Below are 16,308 nucleotides of genomic sequence, written 5' to 3'. Positions count from 1 at the left end.
TGACCACACTCGTAATGAAACACAAATTAAAACTACCATGGTAGGCCAGGCGCGGTGGCTCAAGCCTGTAATCCCAGCACTTTGGGAGGCCGAGGTGGGCGGATCATGAGGTCAGGAGATCAAGACCATTCTGGCTAACACGGTGAAACCCCATCTCTACTAAAAATACAAAAAATTAGCCGAGTGTGATGGCGGGTGCCTGTAGTCCCAGCTACTCAGGAGGCTGAGGCAGGATAATGGCGTGAACCTGGGAGGCGGAGTTTGCAGTGAGCTGAGATTGTGCCACTGCACTCCAGCCTGGGCGACAGAGCAAGACTCCACCTCAAAAACAAACAAACAAACAAACAAACAAAAACCTACCATGGTAGCCAGGCACAATGGGATGCACCTATAGTCCCAGCTACTTGGGAGGCTGAGGCAGGCGGATCACTTGAGCCCAGAATTTTGAGTCCAGCCTGGATAACATAGCAAAATCCCCATCTTTAAAACAAAAACAAAACTACCATGGAAAACCATTTTTACCTATCTGATGGGCAAAGATCAAAGCAATTCATAAGTCTCATCAGTCTGTGTTGGCAACAGGCACTCACATTCCCTCCTGGGCAGGAATGTGAGTCAGTACAACCCCCAGTGAAGGTAGTTTAATAATATCTAACAAAGTCACTAAAGGACATATTTGCTTTTTGACCTACCAAATCCACTTTGAGTAATGTACAAATACTGTCACAAGTATGAAATGACATAAGTACAAGATTAGTCATTGAAGCATTATTTGTAATAACAAAAGATTGAAAATAATATACCTATCAGTCAGGAACTGGTGAAATAAAGTATGATACAACCTTACAATGGAATGCTATGCAGCTGTCAAAAAGCCTGAGGCCACTTGAAACTAATGTCACAGTGTATCCTGTGAAAAATCCACACGGCAATGCCTGGAACAAATAAGGATGGAACCAGGACGCAGAAAAACCAAAACTGTTGATTTCACAGAGTGGATAAATCCCACTTCTCATTTTCAGTTTCTATTCCTATTGTCAGTGTGTTGCTTATGTGACTAAAAAAAAAATGTCTAATAGGAAAAATGAATCCCAGGTCCATCACACCTAAATTGCATGACCTAGCCAGGTACAGTGGCTCATGCCTGTTACGTCAGCTATTCAGGAGGCCAAGGCGGGAGGACTGCTTAAGACCAAGAGTTCGAGATCAGCCTGGGCAACATAGTGAGATGCTATCTCTAAAAAAATTTTAAAACTAAGCCAAGCACAATGGTATGTGCCTGTAGAGCCAGCAACTTGGGAGGCTGAGGCAGGAGGACCTCCTGAGTTGTCAAGGCTGCAGCGAGCGATGATTGTGCCACCACACTCCAGCCTGAGAAACAGATCAAGACTCCATCTCACTCATTCATAAATTAAATATTAAAAGAAATAATACATTACATGACCTGACAGACTCTCTGTGCCTCAGTTTCCTCCTTTTAACAAAAGGAGAATAACAGTCCTACCCCAGAGGGTTTTGAAAGGATCAGTTGGGGGTGATGCAAGCAGTGTGCTGAGCCACCCCTGGCACAAAACGCCCCAGTCTAGATGGCATGCATCACCAAGTTGTCAGAAAGGGCCATGGGGTGCAGAAGTGAAAGGGCCTGGCACCTGTCCCCTCCCCTCAACCCTGCCATGAGCCAGCAGCACTGGGGGTGAGGAGGCCCGCCCCCCACTCTGGCCTGTGAGTGCCCAGCCTCTGGGAGGTAGAGAGAACACTGGTCAGCAACTCAGGCCGGCTTTCCAGGGCCATGAGTGGCAGTGTGGGCTGACCCCTCCATGTAGGGCCTAGTTGGGCCTCAAGGGAGCGGCCGTCCCACCCAAGCCAGGTCAGAGGGAGGTGGTGATGTTGGTCTGAGCTGGAGGGAGCTCACAGGTGACATCCCAGGCAGAGTCGGGTCCTCGGCCCAAGCCTTCCAGGCTTGCTGGCAGGAGACGGCACAGTACCCAGGCCACAAGACAAGCTCTGCGACCTCTGAGCCCAGCTGGGAGACAAACTGGGCCAAAAACCACCTGGCTGGCTGTCTCCTCTGAGAACCTGCAGAGAACCATGAGTGGGCTGGGATAAGGCCCGTCCACCTGACTACCGTAGGGTGGTGGATGGGGGTGCTCTCGCTCCATTTCTAGCCAGGGCAACTGACTCTGGGACCTTAACCTCCAAGCCCAAAGCCCACCTGCTGGGAAACAGTGGAGCTAGGATTCCAACCCAGGCCTGCCCCTCTCCAAGGCCCAGTGCAGATTAACTCTCTATCTGCATTTCCTGAGGTGCATGCTGCCCAAAAGCAGGGACATGAAAAGCTACATATGCGCAGCCACACACATCCACAGCCGTTTCTGGTCACAGGTGGTGCTGAGCTCAACATTCTCCTCTTCCCCATTTAAAGATCCCCCATACACATTAGCAAATTAAAGGCTCTGACAAGTCCTGCGGGAAAGAAGCCTGCTGAATTAAACACAGCTGAACGTTTCCCCATCCTTTTGTTAATGAGACTCTTTTTGCACTGAATCCCTAATGAACCTCCTTTGGGAAATGCTGACTTTGGAGTCTCTGAGACCCACCTAGGAACTCCTCCCCGAAGAAGGCTCCCTGGGCAGCTGTGGCCTGTAGAGCCCACTAGCCTCCCCTTAATTGACAGCCTATGAAGCTCTTTAATGCTGGGGGCTCCACTTACCCAACTCCACCTGACCCCAGGTTGGGCTAGCTGAGCACAAGAAGGTTGCAGGTGCTGGGGGGACCAGCCCGTGTACCTGCCTGTGGGCCAGGACACCTACCCTGAGCTTAGCCTCCCAAGTGGAGGTGAGAGGAGAGGCCCGAGTGAAAGACCGGGGCTCTCAGGTGCTCATGGTCTCAACAGCGCCCTCCCTAGGCAGTTTTCAGCTGGGAAGCACCTTGCCCTGGGGAAAAGCAAGCAGGAAAAGAGCTCCAAGTGCCAACCCGGCAAAGGGCTCCTGTCGAATTTCCTGCCTCTCCTGTGGAATGCAGAGGAGTGGCCCACCTGCCTCAGTTTCCCCATCTGCCACAGTGCAGGGAATAGAGCCCTGGGCTGAATGTCAGGTGATGTAAGGTACAGTCCCAGCTCTCCCTGTCACCAGCTGTGTGACTCAGGCAATTCTTCACCCTCTCTGGGCCTGACTCCTCCAGGGCAGGAAAGGCCTCCAGGGTCTCTGAGGTCCCTTCCCACTCAGACCAGCAGAGAAACCAGTCACAGAGAGGTCAGTGGGAGAGGCCTCTCCCACCCAGAGCTCAGCGGGCCACCCATGGAGCCCAGTGAGGCGTCACTGCCTAGCCTGGTCTCCTGTCCCAACGGCAAGCCTGAAGCCACCACCTGGCCCGGAGGCCCCCAGTTTGGCCTCCATGACACCAGCTCGCAAAGTGCCCAGCCCCAAACCAAGGTGCTAAGACCCTCACTTCCCCGAGGCTTCCTGAGAACCCAATCCAGGCCTAGGGGGCACGAGAGACACAGAGGGGACTGCCTCGTGAAACCATACCAAGAGCCCGGAAGAGCCCTTCTGCAGGGGAAGCAGCCCCACCCGGCCTCCCCCACCAACCACAGCCCCGGCTTCCGGACCTGCACCCACACAGGGGCTCGAGAGCCCTCGACATGGCTGTTCCTGGAGCCCAAGCCCCCATTCCCGGTCACTCACTCCTTCCTTCCACAAACCCTGCCCTTAGGGAGCTACTGGGCACAGGAAGTCACTGTGATGGAGTCTCACGCCACAGGGGCCCCATGGCCCCCGAAACCAGGCCTCCCACACCTACCCCCGACCCCCCAAAACACCAAGCCCGATCGCTGCTCACCGCTTGGCCAAAAAACGCCTCTAGAGCTTCCCGGGCCTCCTCTGTGGCTGCGTGATTTGGCTGATTTCAGTTCCCCAAACAAGCCCCACCCTTTTATCTCCAGCTCCGGCAATCTAAAAACACGCCCACCTCCTCACCTCCAAACGCCTTCTGCCTGGCGAACTCCTGCCCGCCCTTCAGGGCCAACCTGAGCTGCCACCTCTTCCAGGAAGGCTGCCTGGTCCCTTCCCAGTCTGGCCTTGTTCCTTAGCTTCCCCAGGGCCTGCACCTCCCACAGAAGCACAGGTCACCCTGACCTGTCACTACCTGGCTGCACATCCAGCCATGCACTACCCAGCTCCCAGGATCTAACCCTGCCTGGTACATGGGGACATCAAACCCCATACTCCACAGACTGGGGAGTACAGCCAGCACTGAACTGGCAGCTATGGCCTGGGCCCCAACCCTGGAGTCTCCAGTCCCATCTGCATGAGCTCTGGCAGGTGACCTGCCTCTCAGGACTCAGTTTCTCACCTGAGCAACGGGGATGAAACCCTTCTCTTCGCTCCATGGCCTATTCTAGCAGTGACATGACCTCATAGCTATAAAACCTCATAAACCCCCACTGCACATGGAAAGGGGCCCATCCTGCCACCAGGAAAGAGGCCACATGTTGGCGCCACCAGACCCCCATCTCCAAGTGCCACTGAGCTCCTGCCTGCAGCAGGTGCAGGGTGAGGCGCTGCTGCTGCTACAACACACAAGACAGGCATGGGTCCCCTGAGGAGCTCACGCCAGGAGGAGGGCAGATTGTCATAAATGAGCCAAGTGAGGAAAAGAAATGCCAGGGCAGGGCAGAAGGGAAGGCAGGAAAGCATGGTGGTTGGGAGCACAAGCTCTGAGATCCAACAGCAGGCTTTGAATCTCGGCTCCACCTTGGAGGAGCTGTGTGACCTTGGGCATGTTCCTGAACCTCTCTGGGCCTCAGTTTCCTAACCCACAGAATGGACTGGTAACAATACCAGTTCTCAGGGGCTTCACGTAGATGTGGGCACACAGCAAGTGCCATCACCCAGGGCCACCCCAGTCAGCTCCAGACACCAGGGTGAGCAGCCTGAGAAATCGTGACATAAACAGGCACTGGGGACACACCTCAGTACCAGGGTCTCAGCCTCACTTCCTGCCCGCCCCCAAAGGGCAGCTCTGCTCTTATACCCATGCCCAGGAGAGCTGAGCCTGACAAAGGGATACAGAAGTGCTGGTCCCTGCCCCAGGGGATGGAGCAGTGTCTCCAGGGAGTCTGGGTATATCAAAAGAGGCCACTTCCCATTAGCCCAGGCCCCCCTTAAAATAGCTCCTTCAGACAACTTAAAAGGGCTCCTCCTCCCAGCCAGATGGGGTACCGGAGACAGGCCTGGGGGCCCAGGAGCCAGATGCACACACACAGAAGGAGGTCTCATCCCAGCCTACACCAGCACCCTGGACCCCTGCTCCAGTGAGGAGATGCCCAGGAGGAGGGAGACCCAGACTCCCAAGAACAGCAGCAGGACCAAGACAAGCCCACAAGCCTGGCCCCCAGTCCACATCCCTCCCATGAGTGAGGCCAAGGGATGTGCTTGTGAATGGGGCAAGGCCTGCAACTCCAACATAGCTCCCACCAGGAAGACACACCAGCTCCAAGGCCGCAGAGCTCCCTGGGCCTCAGTTTCCCCATCTGTGCAGAGCAGCTGCATCCCAGGGTGCTAGGCTTCTCCCTGCCCAGCCAGTCAGTGACTCCAGGAAGCAATGACCTCAATGAGCTGCGCCCGAGGCAGTGTGACTGAGTTGTTTCAGAGGCCAGCATGAGGAAAGCTGGCCAGTTACAGGGGCAGGAAGGGCACCCTGGAGGGCAGGAAGAGCCTGCGGCCTGGAAGACAAAGCACCCCGATCAGGGTGCCCTGGGTCCAGCGGCCTCCAGGGATCCGGGCCCTAGAAGGCGGGTGGTGGCACCACCCACTGCAGGTACCTTCTGCCTTCCAGGGACATGAGCTCCTCCCCAGGGGACAGGCCTGTGTCTGAGGATCATGGCCGCTCCTTCTGCCCCGTCACCTCCAGCATGTCCCGACACCCTGGGAGGAGGCAAGAATGGGCAGAGCCTGGGGCCAGGAAACACAACTGGAAACTGGGGTAGCTGCACCAAAGACCTCCCTTGGCTTCCCTTTCCCTCAGGCCCAGTCGTGGGGTCACCCTTCCAGTGGTCAGCGGTGGTAGGGGAGACAGGGACATAAAGGGAGGATGGCGGGAAGAGGGTATCCCTGCATCCCTTGGGCCCCAGCCACAGCAAGACAGGGGCTCAAAGCAAGGCCAAGGGGGTGGGGGAGGAGGCTGAGTGAACGGCTCAGGAGCAGAGCCGGCTGGGTCCCCTCTTCTCCCCATGCTGGAGGACCCCTGAAGGAGGCCCTAACCTGGGGGACACAGCCAAGGAGCGGTTGGGGAGAACATCCCAGGCAGCAGGAACTGTGGGGGCCAAGGGCAGGAAAGGGGCAGGAGAGAGCCAAGCTGGGGGTGAAAATGTCAGGGGGGCTGGCCCAGAGTGGATGACAGTGACAAGCGGCGGGAGTGGGGAGGGAAGTCAGGCCCGGTCTGGGAGGGCCTCACAAGCCAGGAGAAACTGACCAGATGGCTGTGCTCTAGAACAGGGAGGACCTTCTCCCAGGCCCAAGGTCAGCCGTCCCCACCCCATCCTAACACAGAGTCTGCTCAGGTTCATCTCGGCAGCACTGGGCTGTGCTGTGCTCAGAAAATGCCTGTGAAATTGGCCCATCAAAGAGGACAGGCCAGGTGTGGTGGCTCATGCCTGTAACTCCAGCACTTTGGGAGGTCAAGGTGGGAGGATCTCTTGAGCCCAGGAGGTCAAGGCTGCTGTGAGCTATGATCAGGCCACTGTACCCCAGCCTGGGCAACAGAGCCAGACCCTGTCAAAAGAAAAACTGAGAGAGCAGGTGGCAGCAGGAAAGCACAGTCCTAGGTGTTCCAAGGAAAAAGGCCACCAAAGAGGAACGGAGCTCTGGTCCCAGACTCACCGCCCAACCCTTCTCCACCCCAACACTGGTCCCTTCTAGAAAGGCTTCCAGGCTTCCAGGGGAGAGCAGGGAACGGAGGGTGCTTCAGCCAAGCAGGTCTGCACTGAGGGTTGGGCAATGTCCTAGCCATGAAGTGGCCAGTTGAGAAATCCGTGGGCAGCAGCAGGTCAGGCCAGATGCCTATGGCAAGCCGGGCGACACCGTGCCACTGTCCTTGGTGGGGAGGGGGCCACTGGACACATGAGGGGGCTGGCGGGATCCCCGGCACACACAGCTGGAGGGGCTCCAGCTACTGCGTGGCAACCTCTCAGCCTGGGCACACCAGTCTCAGATGCCTGGGAAGGGTTTTCACCCAGCTAGCCCTCCCATTAACCTACCCGAGCACTGCCATCAGCCCCATTTTACAGATAAGGAAACTGAGGAACAGAGAGAAAATGATTAGCCCAAGGGATGCAGGTGACAGGGAGGCTGCTCAGCTCAGCCCTGCCCGCCTGCACCACCCAGGCTCCCCCAGGGAGGTCCAGTCTCCCACCCAAGGCAGGACAAGGCAGAGGAGAGCCTCACGACACCGACAGTGATGCACACTTCCACTTAGGTAGTGCCTCCGCTGTGCCAGGCGCAGAATGTGCATCAGCTCGTTTAATCTTTACAACCACCTGATGCAGGGGGTACCTTTACCAACCCCATTTCACAGGTGCAAGAAACAGGCTCCATCCCTTGCTCATCTCACACGCTGTTGGGAGGAGGCAGAGCAGAGCTGGAACACATGCCACTGGACCAGAGCACAGTCCAGTTCTGCCTGGAGGCAGGGGGCTGGACCGGATAACCTCTGGAAGACCCCTGCTTCTCTGGCTGGTGTTCAGATGTAGTCTCATTCTCCAGTTCCAACTAACTTCCAGCTCTTGGCTACATGTGTCTATCTATCTATTTATCTATCTATCTATCTATCTATCTATCTATCTATCATCTATCTATCTATCTATCTATCTATCTATCTATCTATCTATCTATCTATCTATCTATTTGAGACAGGGTCTTGCTCTATTACCCAGAGTGGAGTACAGTGGCAAGATCTCAGCTCACTGCAACCTCCACCTCCTTGGCTCAAGCAATCCTCCTGCCTCAGCCTCCTGAGTAGCTGGGACTACAGGCATGCACCACCATGCTGGCTAATATTTGTAATTTTTTTGTAGAGTTGGGGTTGTGCCATGTTGCCTAGGCTGGTCTCAAACTCTTGAGCTCAAGCGATCCGCCCACTTCAGCCTTCCAAAGTGCTGGGACTGCAGGTGTGAACCACGGTGCCTGGCCACACACATCTTTTAAAAGTAGTAAATGCCTCCCTCCCACCCCATGAAAGGCTAGAATGGGCTGCTCTGATACAGGCATCCACTGTGACCCACTCTGCATGCTCCCTCAAAGGCCTGGAACTTTCTCCAGCAAGGTTAAGCACTGCTCTCTCCCTGGGCAGTGGGAGAGGTGGGAGAGGGGATGCTGTGTCACCTCAGTATGAACAAGTCCACATCCTCTTCCTCCAGGACAGCAGGAGGGAGGCAAGGAGCGGTGCTGAGGGACAGGCCACCCAGCCACCTCTGTGACCCTTGCAATGACAGGGAGTGGACAAACCGCCTACCTCCTGGCTAAGGCACGACCCAACCACACATCCAGGAAAGCACGTGAGACAGCCCACCCTGGCCCAGCCACGCAGAAGGCCTCGTCCTACCCCTTCCCGGGGTATTGTATTTTTTGTAGAGACGGGGTTTCGCCATGTTGCCCAGGCTGGTCTCGAACTCCTGGGCTCAAGTGATCCGCCCACCTTGGCCTCCCAAAGTGCTGGGATCTTTTCTCCTTTTGAGACTCTCCTGTGGCCTGTCCAGAGGCCACACTCCAGCCCACCTTCTACTTCCTGAGCTCTCCCTACACCAATCTCCATGCCCTCAAGCAAACCTCCCAGACCTACTCCTGGCAAAGAGATTCTGCAATACCAGCTTCACCCTCATCGCCCGGAAAACAGCTGCTAGTAAACAGCTGCTTCTTTCATGAAAACAGCACTAGAAGGCTGGGCGTGGGGCTCATGCTTGTAATCCCAGCACTTTGGAAGGCTGAGGCGGTAAGATTGCCTGAGCTCATGAGTTCAAGTTTGCAGTGAGCTATGACCACTCCACTGCACTCCAGCCTGGGTGACAGAGTGAGATCCTGTCTTAAAAAAAAAAAAGAAAAAAAAAGAGGCTGGGGGTGGTGGCTCACACCTATAATCCCAGCACTTTGGGAGGTCGAGGTGGGTGGATCATTTGAGGTCAGGAGTTCGAGACCAGCCTGGCCAACATGGTGAACCCCCGTCTTTACTAAAAATACAAAAATTAGCCAGGTGTGGTTGTACGGTACCTGTAGTCCCAGCTACTCAGGAGGCTAAGGGAAGAGGATGGCTTAAGCCCAGGAGGCAAAGGTTACAGTGATCCAAGAGGGTACCACTGCACTCCAGCCTGGGCAACAGACAGAGACTCCATCTCAAAAAATAATAATAAAGAAAAATAAGAAATAAAGAAAATACCACCGGAGACGCTACCTCCACAAAGTTCACGCCTTCCCTTCTGAGGGCCACAGAATCTGGAACCATCTGAGAGCCTCTCCTCCCCCACACCCTGCACCAGGAGCTGCAGGTAAACCTTGGGAACCCAGGGCCTCTGGAGGTGGGAAGACAGACAACCAGGTGGGAAGACAGACAACTGGGTGGGAAGCGAAGGCTGTGCAGCAAACGCCTTCCTGAGCTGCAGGCCCCCTCAGCCTCCTGCACTTCCTGCAGGGCCAGCACTTGGCACTTCCTCTCAAATTGGCTGGCTTGTCACTTTTGTGTCTTCTTTGGCCTCGTCTAAGACAATAATAGTCATGACGTCATAATGTCAATGTCCTATTTACAGATTTTTTTTCCCCAAGACAAATACTTAGATTTTAAACGTGTCCTTCCACATATAGGCTAGAACCCCCTGCGATTCCCTGGGCAGCCCGGTCCTCCCTCCGAGAAACACCGGTGTTGAGTCCACCCCCCACAGCCTCCACCTGCACGATGGTGACGCTAATGAAGGCCCACGGTCACACAGCCCTTCCAGACACATCCAGCCCACACTGGCTGCCCGTCCAGGCCTTGGACCCAGGGCCCCTGTCATAGGTGGCCCGGCCTGGCCCCTACCTCCAGGCCCTTGGCTTCCCACTCCCGGCCCTCCCTTCTCCTCTCCAGCAATGGCTGTCCAGGGAGGAAGCCCCCAGCCACAGATGTCCCTGCCCTTGACCCTGATGTGATGACACAGAGAAGAGGCAACTGCCTCACCCTCTGTGCACACATGTTTAGATGAATGCATAGAAAGCTCCAGAAAGACCCACTCCAGATGGCCCACGCGGTCCCTGGGGGATGGAGGAGAGGCATTGCAGGGAAAGGGAAACCAGTCTGCTTTTTGGAGGCATCTTGGTTCCCTGACCCTCAGGCATGCACCCCTTTCAGAGGTTTTGTTTGTTTTTTGTTTTATAATTTCATAAAATTAGTTGAATTGCCCTTCCCTCGCCAATGTTTCCTTTCATTGAGAAAAGTCATGTGTGCTTGTAAATGTAAAATTACACCCTCGAGAAGGAGTGTGGACATTTGAGAGTCTGTGGTTCCTAGAACTGCAGATGGAACAGGCCAGATGTACAACATCCGTGGTCACAACCGCACTTTCTTGTCAGGCTGGGAAAAGCCAGTGACAAGTCGCCTCTAGTCCCCTGCTGAGGGGCCGCCTCTCCCAGCCATCTGCCCAGTAGGCTCCGGGAGCCTCCTACTCCCCCAGCCCAGACCCTGCCCAGTGCACTCCCAGGCCAGGCTGCCGGGTGAGCTGCTTCCCACCCACTGTCCAGCCCTGTCCCCTGGGGCTCAAGCCACTAGGACTGGTGACACTCCATCCCCACACCCCACTTTTACCTGGCTCTCCTCCAGGGCCCCAGTAGCTGGCCAGGGTCTGCAGGGAGGTGGCCCAGCCCCCGCCTGCCCTTCCTCAGACGCGGCCAGGCTCACCCATCCGAAGGCTCCTTCCACGCTACCTAATAAGAGTGAGTCACATCTGGGACCCACCACTTCCTGCTCCGGCAGCGGCGGCGGCAGCAAGGCTAAGGCACAGCCCGCAGCCCAGCCTCTCGGGGTGTGCAGGGCCTCCTCCCCCAGCCACAGTGCTGCTCTCTGCAGCCTGCGAGCTGCCAGGCCTGGGAGCTGTCAGGCTGCAATGACTTCATGGAAATTTGAAGCTTGAAGCAGGAACAATTTTGAAAAAAAAAAATAATAATAATAAAACAAGCACCAAAAACCTCCATTAGAAGCCCCAAGACAACTGTTTGAAGTGGGGAGCAAATGCATCCTTAGTGAGCAATTAGCAATTAGCGGCCTGGCCTGAGCCTCCTGTGGGCTCTGACGCTCACAGACAGGCCCCCCGCACCTTCCTGGGACTCAATTTCCCTATCTATCCCGTCCACCTCTGAGAGGGGCCCAGGAGAGGTCAAAGATCTTCCAGTCCAGCCCACTGCCTCTCCATCTCACCTGCGCTCCCGTGCTGGGACCAGGGCAGGGGCAGGCCCATCCTTGGGGCTCCTATTCCAAAATCAGAGTCCCTGGAGAACCCCAACATCCCTGGGCACCATGAGGCTGGGAATCAAACCCCAGCACCCCTTCCGCTATGCCAGGCCTGTTTCCCCACTGGGATCATGGGGCGCTCAGTGGTGAGGCAGTAGATCAGGAGAGGCTGAAAGGAGGGAGTGAAGACTCCCAAAACAGAAGGGGAGGCCTCCAGCCCGCTAGCCACAGCAGCACCTGGTCCTCAGGAAGCCCTTCTGAGCATGTGACTGGCATCCTGGGATTACGAGCTCCTCAAAGCAAGGGTGTACCTCCTCCACCTCCCACATCCAGGGTCAGACACCCCTCTTCTGATCTTCTAGCCCCTGCACCTTCCTCCATCACAGCACCTCTGTGCTGTGACCACTGGTTGCTGGTCTGTCTTTCCTAGGTTATATCCTTGAGGAGGGCAGAGATGGGAGGGCAGCTGTAATGTCAACAGCTGTGTCCCCAGCGTCCAGCCCCAGCCAGTCACAGAGTAGACATCCCACACATACCGATCAGGTGGAACTGAACACGTTAGGTGCTGTCTGTGTGCCAGGCCCCATGCAGGGAGCTAGCAGGTGATCTAAGGTCTGCCATCTGGTGGAGCCAGGCATAGGACTCACACAAGGTTCCAGCCTGCTCCAGAGGCCACAGGAGGGAGTGGGAGACCTCAGGGGAGCCTCCCCATCAGGGTCGCCCTCCCATCAGCAAATGTCTCCCCAGCAAATGTCCCAGAGCAGAGAAGGAACAGACATCATCATCAAGAGAGGGGAAAGACAAACCACTGACTAGGAAAAAGTCACATCCTATATGACTGACAAAAGACTCCTCCCTAGCATATATAAAGATCTCCCAGGCCGGGCGCGGTGGCTCATGCCTGTAATCCCAGCACTTTGGGAGGCTGAGGTGGGCAGATCACCTGATGTCAGGAGTTCGAAACCAGCCTGGCTAATATGGCAAAATCCTGTTTCTACTAAAAGCACAAAAATTAGCCAGGCGTGGTGGCATCGCCTGTAATCCCAGCTACTTGGGAGGCTGAGGCAGGAGAATCGCTTGAACCTGGGAGGCAGAGGTTGCAGTGAGCTGAGATCATGCCACTACACTCCAGCCTGGACAACAGAGTGAGACTCTGTCTCAGAAAAAAAAAAAAAAAAAAAAAAGACCTCCCACAAACCAATAAGAAAAAGACAAATGGCCCAATTAAAAGATGAACAAGAGACTTACACAGGTACTTCAACAAAGAGGATGCCAAAATGACCAATAAGCACATGAAAAAGGCACTCAACACCATTAGCCACCAGCAAATTAAAACCATATAGAGATTCCACTGTACCACTAGAATGGCTAAAATTAAAATGAAAATACCAAGTGTTGACAAGGAGGAGGAGCAGCTCTTCACTCTTATGTACTGCTAGTGGGAATGTAAAATGGAGCCACCATGATGAAAACTGCCTGGCAGTGTGGACAAAAGCAAACCATATGCTTCCCCAATTACTCAGCAATTCAATCTCAGGTATTTACCCACAAGAAATGAGTACATGTGTCCACAAATGACTTCTATCCAAGTGTTCAGAGAAGCTTTCATCCTAACAGTCAAACTGCAAACCCAAACATCCTGCAATGAGTAAATGGATAAACAAATTTTCATATATTCACACAACAGAAAATTACTCAGCAGTAAAAAGGAACAGATCACTGCTAACACACAACATGAATGAATATCCGAGATGGCAAGGAGAGTGAAAGACCCACCCACAAAAGACACATTCAGCACGTTTCCATTTATATGAAACTTCAGAAATGATGAAACTAATCTACAGTGACAGACAGCAAGACAGCGGTTGCCTCTAGGGAGGCCGATGATTGGAAAGGGGCACACAGGAAACTTTTGGCCACTGAGGAGGTTCTAAATCTCCCTCTGGGTGCTGGTTATACAGGCAAGTGCCTAAGCACACTCATTACCCTGTACACTGAAGGTTTGTGCACTTGCCTGTATGTAAATTACCCGTCCATTTTTAAATGGCTATTGAGGGATACCCGTTTGCGTATGCAGGAGGGCATGGTGCTGGATGCTCAGTAGATTCAGGAAACAGAACAGATCTGACCTGGCCCAGTGGGCGAGAGGCTGATGAGACACATGCTCCAACCCTGAGGAAAGCGCAGCGTCGAGATGGAGCCGCTGGGGGAAATATCGGGGGCCAAGGGGAAGGGGCAGAGGAGGTAGGGCAAGTCCAGGGGAACGGCAGGTGGGGAGCGACCCACCCTGACCAACATTTCTGCAAGATGATCTCGGCTTGAGAAAAGGGGCAGCTTGGAAGGGCACATGTGGATGCCTGGACACAGGACGGGGGTTCCCCACTGCCTGCTGGGAGCTTATGGGGCCCTGGGCTTTCCAGCACCGGCCATAGAGCAGGGAGTGTATGAAGATAAACTGGCCATACAGCAGCAGCTGTGTGATAACGAACCCTGCAGTTTGATAATGAGAGGGGCACAGTAAACCCTGCCGTTTGATAACCAAGGTTCCTGTCCCACTGAGCAATACCTCCTGCCCTACCAGGCCGCCCTCCCAGCTTTCTCCTTGGAAGATGTGGCGGTGAGTCTCTTCCCTGCTGCAGCCTCAGCACTGCCTCAAACCAGCTGCTCCCCGCAGCCGCAGCCACCAGCCACCATTTGACACCCCACCCCTCACGCTGTCTGGGAGGTCCCGGCAGGCAGGATCTGAGCACACACAGGTCAATGCTCCCTGGGATCCACACAGGCATCACCCAGGACTTTACACACACAGCCTCATGGTACTCCCTGGCAGCCCCACTGAGGAAGGCCCTGCTATCATCCTTCTGTAGACGAAGGCACCAAGGCTCAGAGACACCACATTGCTGGCCCAAGCACACACAGCTATGAAAAGGCAGAGCCAGGATTCAAGCTCAGGTCTACCTGACTTCACAATCCATGCTCCTGACCCTCCCTGGGAACAAGGACAAGCTTCCATGGGGACAGGCTGCCCCCAACCCCATTACAAGGTAATGAGCATGGTGGGTACCCTCACCCAAGATCTCCCAGCCCTGGCACACAGTGCTCCCAAGTCTGCTGAACAAACTCCCTCTTTCCTTCAACTCCCCCAAAGAAGGGCAGCCTTGGGCTTTCACAGCAGCAGACAGGGAAGGCTGGTTTCTGCTCGGTAGAGGCGCCAGGGCACACAGCACAGTCCCAATCTTTTCCTGTTCCTCTCAGCAACCCCCATCCTCTTCCCTGGTGCTAGGGACACAAAACTGACTTGGACATAGTTCCCTTTCATGCAAGTTCCTAGGCTGGGAGGAGGTAAGAGGTGCCCACCAAAGGCATGGCATAAAGCTCTGGGGAGAAGCCGGCAGGGCATAATGGCTCACGCCTGTAATCCCAGTACTTTGGGAGGCTGAGAAGGGTGGATCACTTGAGGCCAGGAGTTTGAGACCAGCCTGGCCAACATGATGAAACCCCGTCTCTAACAAAAATACAAAAATTAGCCGGGCATGATGGCAGGCGCCTGAATCCCAGCTACGCGGGAGGCTGAGGTGGGAGGAATACAAAAATTAGCCGGGCATGGTGGCGGGCGCCTGAATCCCAGCTACGCAGGAGGCTGAGGTGGGAGGATCACTTGAGCCTAGGAAGCAAAGCTTGCAGTAAGCTGAGATCACACCACTGCACTCCAGCCTGGGTGACAAAGTGAGACCCTGTCTCAAAAAAAAAAAAAAAAAAAAAAAAATCTGAGGAGAAGTACCCAGCAGGGTCCAGGCATATGTGGCCCAGAGTTTAGGGGAGAAGGACCTCCTCCCCTGGGGAACAATGGGGGCTCAAGATGAGGCCGTGAAACAGCCAGTAGGAGAGACTCAAACTACAGCCAAAACGAAGCAGACAGTCAAGCTGTCAGTCAGCCAAGGGACAAATAACACCGAGTGCTGAGCAAACAGCTTGGCCCTGCCACACAAACCCAGACGTCGAGCCCTTACTAGGGGGAGGAAAGCCCCAGCACCCAGTGGGCTTGGAACTCTGGGCACGTCTCTGTAGGGGCCAGGGGGTACGAGAACAAAAACCACCGTCCATGCCGTAGTCACCTCTTCCTTCCCCTAAGGTCGGGGGTTCACGGCACCGGGAGGAGCCCTGGGAGGGTCTGAGCAATCAGGCTGGCCACTTGTCGCCAACCTCTCCTATCGTCCTGGCGGGATGAAGAGGAGCCTTCAGGAAGGTCCTGCTATTATTCCTTTCTGAGAGATCTGGAGTCAGGGGCTCCAGGGAGAGACTTTGGCGGAGCTAGGGGACCCTGGTGGCTCAGGGAGCCCCTCTGTAAAGTCAGGAGATGTGGCCCACTCTGCTGGGAGCCCGTGAGGGGCTGTGAGAAATGCCGACAAGGCACATGGTGGGTGCTTGGTGCAAGCCAGCACGGAGGAGGCCAGCCAGGCGTTCTCCCCGCTCTAAACCCTAGATCCCTAGGCTCTGCGACTTGCCTGCCCCTCCTTCAAACACCTTGCATGGCTTGCCTGTGCCTCCAGAGGCAAGTCCTGCCTCCTCCTCCTCCTGCCTCTCGGGAACCCCCGCCTGGCCCAACTCACTTTTCCATCCTTATCTCCCTCCACCTGCTACCCAGCTGCCTGACTCTTCCATGCCTTTGCTCAGGCCTTAGTGTCCCTGGAATGCTCAAAATGCTACCCATCCCGCCAGGTACAGGTGCCGCCTCTACCAGGAAGCCTTCCCCAGTGCCCCACCATCACCTCCTCTAGGCCACAATGCCACAGACCTTCCCTCAGGCCTCACCTGAGGGAATGTCTGTCCACCTGAGGATGT

General features: G+C 55.2%; 1 protein-coding gene across 4 annotated transcripts in view; it reads right to left on the bottom strand.

Moving 5' to 3' along the window:
- The window catches only part of ADCY7 (adenylate cyclase 7), a 51,928-nt gene extending 40,974 nt beyond the window's left edge, over positions 1-10,954 (bottom strand). For 2 of the 4 annotated variants that reach the window (XR_009214202.1, XM_058440964.1), the window contains exon 1: positions 10,825-10,930. The gene's annotated coding sequence lies outside the window, so the exon portion shown is untranslated. Of the gene's footprint in view, positions 1-3,837; positions 3,896-10,824 lie in introns of those variants that run through there. The other 2 variants (XM_032157310.2, XM_032157311.2) reach the window with 2 other exon arrangements.
- Positions 10,955-16,308: the final 5,354 nt, after the last annotated feature.

The sequence above is a fragment of the Hylobates moloch genome, unplaced genomic scaffold (assembly GCF_009828535.3).
Source record: "Hylobates moloch isolate HMO894 unplaced genomic scaffold, HMol_V3 SCAFFOLD_6, whole genome shotgun sequence".
NCBI classification, from domain to species: Eukaryota; Metazoa; Chordata; class Mammalia; order Primates; family Hylobatidae; genus Hylobates; species Hylobates moloch.
This window is presented reverse-complemented; position numbering and strand designations above follow the sequence as displayed.